Source organism: Anabrus simplex, chromosome 2, assembly GCF_040414725.1.
Source record: "Anabrus simplex isolate iqAnaSimp1 chromosome 2, ASM4041472v1, whole genome shotgun sequence".
NCBI classification, from domain to species: Eukaryota; Metazoa; Arthropoda; class Insecta; order Orthoptera; family Tettigoniidae; genus Anabrus; species Anabrus simplex.
Genome location: NC_090266.1, coordinates 409,404,800 through 409,417,019, shown reverse-complemented (window position 1 = coordinate 409,417,019; position 12,220 = coordinate 409,404,800).

The window sequence follows — 12,220 nt, the reverse complement described above, 5'->3', positions numbered from 1 at the left end:
ATCCTTCTATTCTAATGTAAAAATTCATAAAAGTCTTTAACTGTAAATCGGGGATAGAGAGTGCGTTACCCTCTCGAGTTCCCCTTCAGTTTATCTTGATGTGACTACGATTTTGTAACTGTTTCTTTTCCTGTAATGTATTAAATTAACCTTTCATTCTAGTCACCTCAGTAGCTTGGGATTAGCCTCTGAATAATCGATCCGCGAGCCCAATTAGGGTTTTATACTAGGTTTTCTAGGAGCGCAAATGTACGCCTCCATACATTCTGTGTTTGAGTCAGTAATTTAACCTGTTCTTCTTTCCACGAAGGCCCAGTAGTTTGGGAAATATATACCACTGTGTACAAAAATTGTAAATTGTAGGTGGTGCCTAGAGTGGCCAGAGACTGTGTAAGAAATGGGGAGCCAGTCTCCCTTGTTGAATTCTGAGAGCTTATAAACTCTTTCTGATTTTTTGTGTGATACTAGTGGTGCCTTTGGAAGGCCGTAAATTTGTAACGGTTGGAGCAAAGTGCTCTGGAAATTTGTGTTCAATTAAACGCTACGCTACTTCTAAATTTGGGGATTAAAGAGTAAAACTGATAGATTCCCTATTCTGGGGTATTCCAATTCTTGTATCAAAATTGTTATTGTAGCTGACCTTTCTTTTCTTCACCTAGTGAAAAAGCTTGTTAAGTTTGAAATTTGAAAAGAAAAATAACATTTATTTCAAAGTTTTAAAATAATCTTTGACTTTCGTAGATAGACCCATTCAGCCCGCACCTTCTTTCACCTCTCTCTGAATCACGGACACCCGGTAACAATTACTATTATTATTATTATTATTAATAATAATAATAATAATAATAATGAAATGCACGTATCGTGGAAATAAGTTTATGTGGCATAATCACACAATGAGCTCTCCCATACCCTGTATAAATATTTAGAAATATTATGTTATTCCCGAGACTCAGTTTCCTTTATCTGTTATGACTTCAGACGGTCCTCTTTCCAAAGAGGAAGCGCATATCTTAAATATGTTAAGTGTACTTAATTGTATTTATAGTATAATTGTACTGATTATTAGCCGCCAGTCACTATCTGATGTTAGCATAACAACCCTAAGCAGTTGGTTCACTTATCTTAACGGCTATGGCGGCCCACCTTTCCAAGAAAAGGGACTTTATGGAGCATTTATATCTACCTGTAAACCGTCAAAATATCAGGTAAGATGACAAAACTCTCCATTGTAACGGTATACAACAGGGGCGAAGCGTCAGGGGAGACAGAGTAGACAAATACATGACATTATTTTATTCCCCGATTTCACTAAGGCAATGCTCGGGCTCACGTCAGTTACACGAAGCACGTAGACGAAAGCAGATGCTGTCCATTCTATGTATTTCGTTCGTTCGCAATCTGTTTACCCTCCAGGGTCGGTTTTTCCCGCAGACTTAGCGAGGGATCCCACCTCTACCGCCTCAAGGGCAGTGTCCTGGAGATTCAGACTTTGGGTCGGGATAGAACTGGGGAAAATGCCCAGTACCTCGCCCAGGTGGCCTCACCTGCCCTGCTGAACAGGGGCCTTGTGGAGGGATGGGAAGATTGGATGGGACAGGCAAGGAAGAGTGAAAAAGCGGCCGTGGCCTTCAAGCCAGATATTGTAATAAGAGTTGAATCATGGCTGAGAAATGATATAATGGATGCAGAGATATTCTCACGGAACTGGAGTGTGTATAGTAGAGATAGGATAGGAATGGTAGGAGGGGGAGTATTCATGCTGGTGAAAGAAGAATTTGTAAGCTACGAAAAAGTTAAGGATGGAAAACATGACATTCTGTGTGTAAGGCTCTTCTCTAAAGATAATAGGCAACTTGATATCTTTGGAGTGTACAGACTAGGAAAGGGTAGCGCTGACGCTGATTCAGAATTATTTGATAAGGTAATCAGCTATGTTGGAAATGATATGGAAAGGAATGTGATAGTAGCAGGTGATCTCAATTTACCAAATGTCAATTGGGAAGGTAATGCGAACGACAGGAAGCATGAACAACAAATGGCAAATCAGTTAATATGGGAAGGGCAGCTGATTCAGAAAGTGATGGAACCAACTAGAGGGAAAAATATCCTGGATGTGGTGCTGATAAAACCAGATGAGCTCTATAGAGAAACCGAAGTAATAGATGGTATTAGTGATCCCGAAGCTGTTTTTGTCGTAGTTAAAAATAAATGTGAAAGAAAGGAAGGTATTAAAATTAGGACTATTAGACAGTACCATATGGCTGATAAAACAGGCATGAGGGAGTTTAAAAAAAGTAACTATGATAGCTGAAAATGGTAAATAAAAATATTAACAGACTCTGGGATGGTTTAAAGCAATTGTTGAGGGATGTGAAAATAGGTTTGTTCCTTTAAAGGTGGTAAGGAATGGTAAGGTTCCACTATATTATAACAGAGAAGTAAAGACTAAGAAGGAGGTGCAGACTGGAAAGAAATAGAGTTAGAAATGGTTATGGAAGTAAGGAGAAATTGAAGGAAATTACTAGGAAATTGAATCTAGCAAAGAAGTCAGCTAAGGATAACATGATGGCAAGCATAATTGGTGGTCATACAAATTTTAGTGAAAAATGGAAGTGTATGTATAGGTACTTTAAGGCAGAAACAGGTTCAAAGAAGGACATTCCAGGAATCATTAATGAACAAGGGGAGTGTGTATGCGAGGATCTTCAAAAGGCAGAAGCATTCAGTCAGCAGTATGTAAAGATTGTTGGTGACAAGGATAAAGTCCAGATAGCTGATGTGAGTAATACTAAAGAAGTATTAAAAATTTACCTATGATAACAATGACATTTACAGTAAGATACAAAAATTGAAAACTAGAAAAGCAGCTGGAATTAATAATATTTCTGGGGACATACTAAAGGCAATGGGTTAGGATATAGTACCACATCTGAAATACTTATTTGATTTTTGTTTGGTTGAAGGAGCTATACCAGATGAATGGAGAGTTGCTATAGTAGCTCCTGTGTATACAGAAAAGGGTGATAGACATAAAACTGAAAATTACAGGCCAGTCAGTTTGACATGCATTGCATGTAAGCTTAGGGAAATCATTATTTCTGATTATATTAGACATCTTTGCGAAAATTAATAACTGGTTTGACAGAAGGCAGTTCGGGTTTAGGAAAGGTTATTCGACTGAAGCTTGTAGGATTTTAGCAAGATATAGCAGATATCCTGGATTCAGGAGGCCAAACGGACTGTATTGCGATTGACCTATTTACGGCATTTGATAGTGTAGATCATGGAAGACTACTGGCAAAAATGAGTGCAATTGGACTAGAAAAAAGAGTGACTGAATAGGTGGCTATATTTCTAGAAAATAGAACTCAGAGAATTAGAGTAGGCGAAGCTTTATCTGACCCTGTAATAATTAAGAGGGGAATTCCTCAAGGCAGTATTATTGGACCTTTATGTTTTCTTATATATATCAATGATATGTGTAAAGAAGTGGAATCAGAGATAAGGCTGTTTGCAGATGATGTTATTCTGTACAAAGTAATAAATAAGTTACAAGATTGTGAGCGGCTGCGGGGTGACCTCGATAGTGTTGTGAGATGGACGGTGGGCTATGGTATAATAATAAACGGGGTTAAAAGTGAGGTTGTGAGTTTCACAAATAGGAAAATTCCTCTCAGTTTTAATTACTGCGTTGATGGGGTGAAAGGTCCTTTTGGGGATCATTGTAAGTACCTAGGTGTTAATATAAGAAAATACCTTTATGATGATGATGCTTGTTGTTTAAAGGGGCCTAACATCGAAGGTCATCGGCCCCAGAGAAAACCTTCATTGGGGTAATCACATAAATATGATTGTTAATAAATGGTAAAGATCTCTGCACATGGTTATGAGGGTATTCAGAGATTGTAGTAAGGATGTAAAGGAGAGGGCATTTAAGTCTCTGGTAAGACCCCAACTAGAGTATGGTTCCAGTGTATGGGACCCTCACCAGGATTACTTGATTCAAGAACTGGAAAAAATCCAAAGAAAAGCAGTTCGATTTGTTCTGTGTGATTTCCGACAAAAGAGTAGCGTTAAAAAAATGTTGCAAAGTTTGAGCTGGGAACATTTGGGAGAAAGGAGACGAGCTGCTTGATTAAATGGTATGTTCCGAGCTGTTAGAGGAGAGATGGCGTGGGAAGACATCAGTAGATGAATAAGTTTGTGTGGTGTCTTTAAAAGTAGGAAAGAACACAATATGAAGATAAAGTCGGAATTCAAGAGGACAAATTGGGGCAAATATTCGTTTATAGGAAAGGGAGTTAGGGATTGGAATAACTTACCAAGGGGGATTTCAATAATTTTCCAATTTCTTTGCGATCATTGAAGAAAAGGCTAGGAAAACAACAGATAGGGAATCTGCCACCTGGGCGACTGCCCTAAATGCAGATTTGTAGTGACTGATTGGTAACTCATGATTGGTAAAATTTAACACACAACAAAATTCGTTGACCCTTATTTGGCCGGTAATTTGGGAAATCATTCGTGAAAATTTGACATAATATCTTACACTTTTGACCACCCAAGCGGATGGGTGGTATAACCGTTGATTTCTGAGGGTTGCAATTCGACCCTCGTGAACACAAGGACCATTTATGGTCATAGACGAATTACCTGTTGACCAGGTGGGCGCGATCACATGAATCATGTCATCGCCTCCACCTTTATTGAGATGAGACCAACTCGGGATAATACGAAACCGTCCCCGGGTTCCTAATCAAGATATGCTATCGTTAACTGAAGGAAACGACAAAGAGACCCTAACCTAATGGTCCAGATGTAGGGATTTGCTGCCATCACATTACAAATAACAAATTTAACTTATTATTTACAACAACTTGACATTATTACGTTATTTCTCCAGCTGACTTCCCTAGTACCAGTCAACATCCTCATCCGAAATAATTTAAAAGTTATTCAAATTTATTATTATTATTATTATTATTATTATTATTATTATTATTATTATTATTATTATTATTATTGGAAATCATCATTATCGTAACACGTAATCATCATTGATTTAATATTTCAATTTCATTTTACCATTATTATTATTCTCACAAATAATATAATAAATTCTTCTTCTTATTTTTCAATGATAGATTAATTTCACTTGTTACACGGCAGTCAACTATTATTATGTTTAATGCATAACCATTTACAATTCCAGTCTAGTTTGGCACTAATCAATCAATTAAAATATGATTTACTTGGAATATTATTATTATTATTATTATTATTATTATTATTATTATTATTATTATTATTATTATTATTATTATTATTATTATTATTATTTCGTAATATTATATTTTAATTTTCAATCTTTAGAATTTAGTCACATATGTTAAATCCCAACAAGAACCACAAATATCCGATTTCATATCGGTCGCGACGCAATAACGGTATTCGAATCCGCAAACTTATTTTCGTACTGCCGTAAATTTATGCGAACACCATGTCCTTCCAAGACAAATCTCAAATCTCATGGTACCCCGCAGCTGGCCAAATACATTCAATCTCTGCAAGTGCTAAATTATTCCTTCTTTTTCATATGCAGTCCATTTATGCCACTGGAACTCTTCAAACATATATTTCACTAATTAATCATCGGTGCGTGAACTCTACTGCCACTCATAACACCGGAATCGACATATTATATCGACGTAGGCCTCAGGATCCGTCTATTTCTTCATCAACATCAGTACGACTCTATTTCATCTCATGCCGGATTTTTGTCCCGCACGAATTCCAACATCAAAAATGCGCTCAAACCACTCTGGACTTTCAACATAGTGTGACCATCATATACAAGTTCCCCTATCGCTTCTAAACACATATTTATGATTATTATGGAGTCCAATTTCGTTAAATCAACAATTAATGTTAAAAACAAATTTGCTGCCCGAATTAAAGTCTTCCACGCCACATGTAATCTCCAAATTTAAACTAATTTAACTAGCAATCATCCTATCAAACTAAGTCCGTGCCATTATTGAGAAAACATTATTATTACACACTCATTTACACATTACCCATGTTCATTTATCACTCCGATACTTCTACTGATTATTATATTTCTGTCCACTGGCGAAACTTCGCGGCACAAATTATCATTGATATTCACATACAATCCAATGGACTTCATTCCGCCGCCACAACGATTAAATTCATTGGCAACCCTCTACCTCTGGATGGTCTTACAACATAACTTAACATCTATAAAGTTACCGATAACTGGAAAACACATTTGAGTACTTCTAAAATTAATATTAATCTTATCTTTACGTGAAACGTGCTCCATATAATTACGAACACTTCAAGCACATGAACAAGCAAATCAACCCTAATCTACTCTATTTAATAACCAAAATTATGATGAGTGCTTGATCTAATTATGTACATATTAATTTGTCCGTTTGTCTACCTATCTCTGAATTTACACTAGCCGGGAAGCGGCTCGTTTCACAATCAAGTTATCATAATGAAAGAATATGATTTCCTCCCGCTAACGTTAGCAATCTACAAATTTATATTAATGGGTACTCATTTCAGCTTTGTAGTTTGCTAAACTGGACGAGGAGCATCGGCTCCATCCAGTTTTAGAACTGCATCCTACTGGTATTCATGCCAGCTTGAAGACGTAATCCTTGACACTTTTCAATACTACACATTTTTAAATCTTAGAAAAACAAATAACTTTTTACACTCGGAATATTTTCCACACTAAATTTAACACATAAATTTTACACTATTGGCTTTTTATCTAGCCCACTTAATGTAAATATACATTCTTCATTCCTTCCCCGGGCACTAACAAGGAAACATCGGCAATGGTTAAATCGTCGATCGCGATGAAACTTGGAAAACACATTGAGGTACACGTAAAAACGATGTCGGCATCAATTTTGGGTGCCAACATTCATTAGGGCGTTAACTACGGGGCCTAAAAGTTGCGACATTTCAAATTCCGCGCGATCAGCGATGAATACCTGCTGGCCAATGCTAAGCCTGCACATTGCGTGCTTGGAGACACGCCTCTGCACCTCCTCCCCTCCACGCTCCAATTGGTTCGCCACCGCACGTTTCCCTTCCCCTTCGCCAGCCCGCTTTCTTAGCTGTCGAAGAGAACCGGTGCTATACTTTGGGTAATATATCAGCCTTCCTCATATCTCTCCTTTGTAATTTCCACATTGTATTAGTCAGTTTACGTTTTCTGAAATGGTTATGAAAACGTTTGCACCTGGCGAGTTGGCCGTGCGGTTAGAGGCGCACGACTGCGAGATTGCATCCAGGAGATTGTGGGTTCGCATCCCACTGTCGGCAGCCCTGAAGATGGTTTTTGCGTGGTTACCCATTTTCACACCAGGCAAATGCTGGGGTTTTACCTTAATTAAGGCCACGGCCGCTTCCTTCCGACTCCTAGGCCATTCTTATCCCATCGCTGCCATAAAACCTATCTGTGTCGGTGCGACGTAAAGCAATTAGCAAAAAAATGGCGCCTGTTGTTAATTGAGTTTTGTTTCGGTTTTCTTTTCACTATTTTTTAATGTTTCGAATAGAGCAAAGATTGTTTTTGTTTACTATCAGTTACTGGCGGGGAGTTTGCCCGATGTAATGTAGGCCTATACGGAGTAATTTATTGTATTGCCTTGTAATTGTTTGTTGTTGTACCAGTTCGTACAATAGCCATTTAACTTTTTGCGTATGTAGCTGTCATTATACCCAGAAGACTGAAGTGTGATACTTTAATATCGGTACTTGTTGAATACATAGACCTTCGTCAGCTATAACGCAAAAGTACCGGTACAGTGTGACTACAGGCCTGCCTGTGATTACTGTATATCTATTGCATATATAAATGCACATCTTTTTTTTATTTCTTAAAGCTTTTCTTATTACGTCAAACTTTACTACATTCCATGTCATACTCATAGCAAAGTTGCCTATGCATTAAATGTATTTATATTCGACAACCATTGCTGCAATTGAAATGTGTTGTGCCTGTCACTGCAAAATATAAATAAATCGTTCAGTACAAGCACAAATAAAATCATTCTACCTATAGGCCTATTCCTTATACCAGAGTACGCAATACGGAAAATACCAGTAGTTTCAAACTCGGAGTTTATAATTGTTGTTGTTGTCGTCCGCGATGTCGTTTCGTTATGACACAACTGATTGCGTACACAAAATGGGTGGGGGGGAAGGGGACATAAAATGAAGATCTGGACCTATAACCAGGTTTTGATATCCCGAGGTACCGAATCTCATTACATTCAATGTGATCCTCTACCCGGGCACGTACTTTCTTTACATAATAAGGTATTTAACGTTGTTTAAAGGCGGGAGATTTATTTAGTGGTGGACGATTTAATTTAATTAATTCCAGATGTATGTCAAATCTAAAGGACACTGCTGACAGCTTTAAGGCGTTTTAGAAGTAAATAGTAATTTAAGCGTAGGTAGGACGTAGTTCCCCATCCCTCGTTTGACCACGCCCGGTGGTACTTAACTCGGAGTTGTACCCACGAATATGCCAGCTCACGGGAATTAGCAGGAATGAAAATGTGATATTTGAATAAAATACGGGTATTTTAGTGTAGGTTATTTATTATCATTATGTGTGAAACGGAACGTTATTTAAAGGATTTCAATAATTATAGTACGAAAAGAAGCAAAGTATAGAGCCGGTCCCGTTGAACAGCTAAGCAGCCGGCAAGCGCGGAGAAAAGGGAAACGTGCGGTGGCGAACCAATTGGAGCGTGGAGGGGAGGAGGTGCAGAGGAGTGTCTCCAAGCACGCAGTGTGCAGGCTTAGCATTGGCCAGCAGGTATTCATCGCTGATCGCGTGAAATTCGAAATGTCGCAACTTTTAGGCCCCGTAGTTAACGCCCTAATGAATGTTGGCACCCAAAATTGATGCCGACGTCTTTTTTACGTGTACCTCAATGTGTTTTCCAAGTTTCTTTGCGATCGGCGACTTGACCATTGTCGATGTTCCCTTGAAAGGAACATGGGATACATCGGTATCACCTTCAACGGCCCGGCGCGCACTCGACTCTCCCGTCTCACGTTCGCGTGGCTGACCAGGTATCAGTTCGTAATCGACTGTTCACTGGTTAAATTACGTCGAACACCCGCGACCGTTCTCTCGTAACACATACTATTCCCGAGATAGAATCTCTCACTCCTACTCGTAGGTTTTTATTTAACGAGTTCCGTAAATGTTCGAACTCCTGATAGTAGACTGTTGAAGTCTGTAATATGTACTAATTCACATCCTGGATCACTGTACTACCTAACATAATAACAACTCACACAATATTTTACGAATGCCTAAGCGCTCCGGCGTGGTTACAGCTCCAACAATTCTCCACGAGTAAGTTCATTCCGTCGGCACGACCATGTATTTATATCACTCTCACCCCTCCTTCGAGTTCACGAGAGGGCACCTTAGATAGAGCAGTTCCAATAACCTCATACCGCCATTTGCGGACCTGCCAGCGGCTTAAACTTGGGATCCACTGATGTAATAATATTATTATGGCCCCTATGTCAAATCTCTACTAATATCCTTCACTGGTAATTAATATAATTGTGAATTTAGCTCCCGTATCCTGCGAGGGAAAGTTCGCGCCGTTTGTAGCGTCTCTTTCCTCCAGCCAATCAGCGAATAGCGTCCATGAATTCTCAGAATTACGTCAGTCAATCTCCCTCAATTAAGAAATTTTAATAATTTTTATTATATGCTTAGGCTTCTAAATTTCACCTTATCTCGAATTTATAATTCATTTCCTTCTATAAATTTAATCCGTGGAGATCCCTTTGATAGTACTTCATACAATACGAAGTTGTCGTGACTGCTTCTGCCCGGCGAATTATACTATTGGTCCAAGCTAACTCGGGACTGAGAAGTTTCATATTTTTTCTTTAAGTACCAACTGTGCGCCCTGCTCTCGGCTGGTACACTGGTGTTCCCCTGACGTCATTTCTAGGAATTCTGCTCTCGGCTCGTTCGTTGTTTCAACTATAACATCGCCCGCGACTCTGGAACTTTTCCACTGACTTGGAAATAACTATGCCTTTCTATTTTCCACCACGTCACAATTTCTGAAAAAACTAATTCTGCTGGCCCTTGTATTTCCTAATCTTAGAGGAGACATCAGTCTGTGGTAGGTTTCACAATACCATTCGACCTGGCCCAAGCTTACAGTACATACAGTAAGATATTCTTGCATATGAATACAAAATATGTATTCCTCAATAATTAATTACAATTGAATGACGCAGATAACACTCCCCACCAGGGTGCAATAGTGCATAGAATTATTCGGTACATATTGCATTATTTTTTGAAACGTCTTCTACTTGCTTTTGGTTATTATATTCACATCTTTTCTAACCGCTGTGTCACACCACCGTTCCTTAAGCAGAAATTCAGAAGGCATTCATTCGTCACATCACAAACTGAGTTGGTAACAAAGAAGGCAAGGAGGCAGTCAAGATTGGAGTCCACGCATCAATCAATCAATCAATCAATCAATCAATCAATCAATCAATCAATCAATCAATCAATCAATCAATCAATCAATCAATCAATCAATCAATCAATCAATCAATCAATCAATCAATCAATCAATCAATCAATCAATCACTACTGATCTGCATTTAGGGCAGTCGCCAAGGTGGCAGATTCCCTGTCCTTTTCCTAGCCCTTTCTTAAATTATTGCAAAGAAATTGGAAATTTATTGAACATCTCCCTTGGTAAGTTATTCCAGTAACTAACTCCCCTTCCTATAAACGAATATTTGCCACAATTTGTCCTCTTGAATTCCAACTTTATCTTCATATTGTGACCTTTCCTACTTTTAAAGACACCACTCAAATTTATTCGTCTACTGATGTCATTTCTCGCCACCTCTCCACTGACAGCTCGGAGCATACCACATAGTCGTGCAGTTGGTCTCCTTTCTCCCAATTCTTCCCAGCCCAAACTGTGCAACATTTTATAACACTACTCTTTTTCGGAAATCCCCAACTCAAATCGAGCTGCTTTTCTTTGGAATGTTTCCAGTTCTTGAACCAAGTAATCCTGGTGAGGTTCCCATACACAGGAACCATACTCGATTTGAGGTCTTATCAGAGACTTATATGCCCTCTCCTTTACATCCTCACTACAACCCCTAAATACCCTCTTAACCATGTGTAGAGATCTGTACCCTTTATTTACAATCATATGTATGTGATTACTAGGGCCCGGATATTTTTAAAATGTATATGCGCATATGCAAATGCATATTTTGAACGTTAGTGCATATTTTGAACGTTAGTGCATATGCAGGTATATGTTTCTCTTATGTGATCGATTATCTAAGATTTCTGAATGAAATGAAAAATTTAATGAACTGTATCTCTTTTACATCCCTTGGTAACACGGGAAGCCTTCCCTTGATCAAGGAAAGGGCTTTCAGTGTCGCAATACAAGCAGGTAGAGGGATTATGACCCATTTAACGACAGCTATTTCCTTCTTTTTGATATTCCTTTCTCATTACAGTAGCCTCCCAAAGTTTGCTTAAACAATTGCGTTTATCTGTTAACTTTCTGGTCGTCTATTGCAGTGTTTTACGAGACTAAACTGCAAAAATGCCGAAAGATAACAGCTCTAGGTATTTTTCAATTACTGTAAACAGTGGATATCAGGCAATAGTGGCTATATAAGTGATGGTGATGTAGTATACTGTCACAGGGGAAAAAGAAATAATTAGAAATGATAGTAGGGTGAATTAATATTGAAGGCCTTACAAGTAAGTTGCAGAATGAATCTTTTAAAGAGTTGTTAAGTAGCTTGCATATCCTCGCATGTGTGGAAACTTGGATTCCACCGAGAAGTAATGTAGAAATAGAAGAGTTCACCGTCTATTATAAGGCAAAAGAAAGACGAACCGGCAGGGGTAGATATCCGGGTGGGATAATGGTTATGGTTAGGGAGGATTTTTTAAGCTAGAATAATCCAAATTGAATCAGAAATGGAGGAGATGATGTGGGTCAATATAAAGGTGTACGATGAGAATGAGCCAGATTTATGTATTGGTTTAGTCTACAATCCTCTTGAAGCCTCGCCATTTGCGAAAAGGAATTTCTTTGATGATATTTCATTGGAAATTTATAGA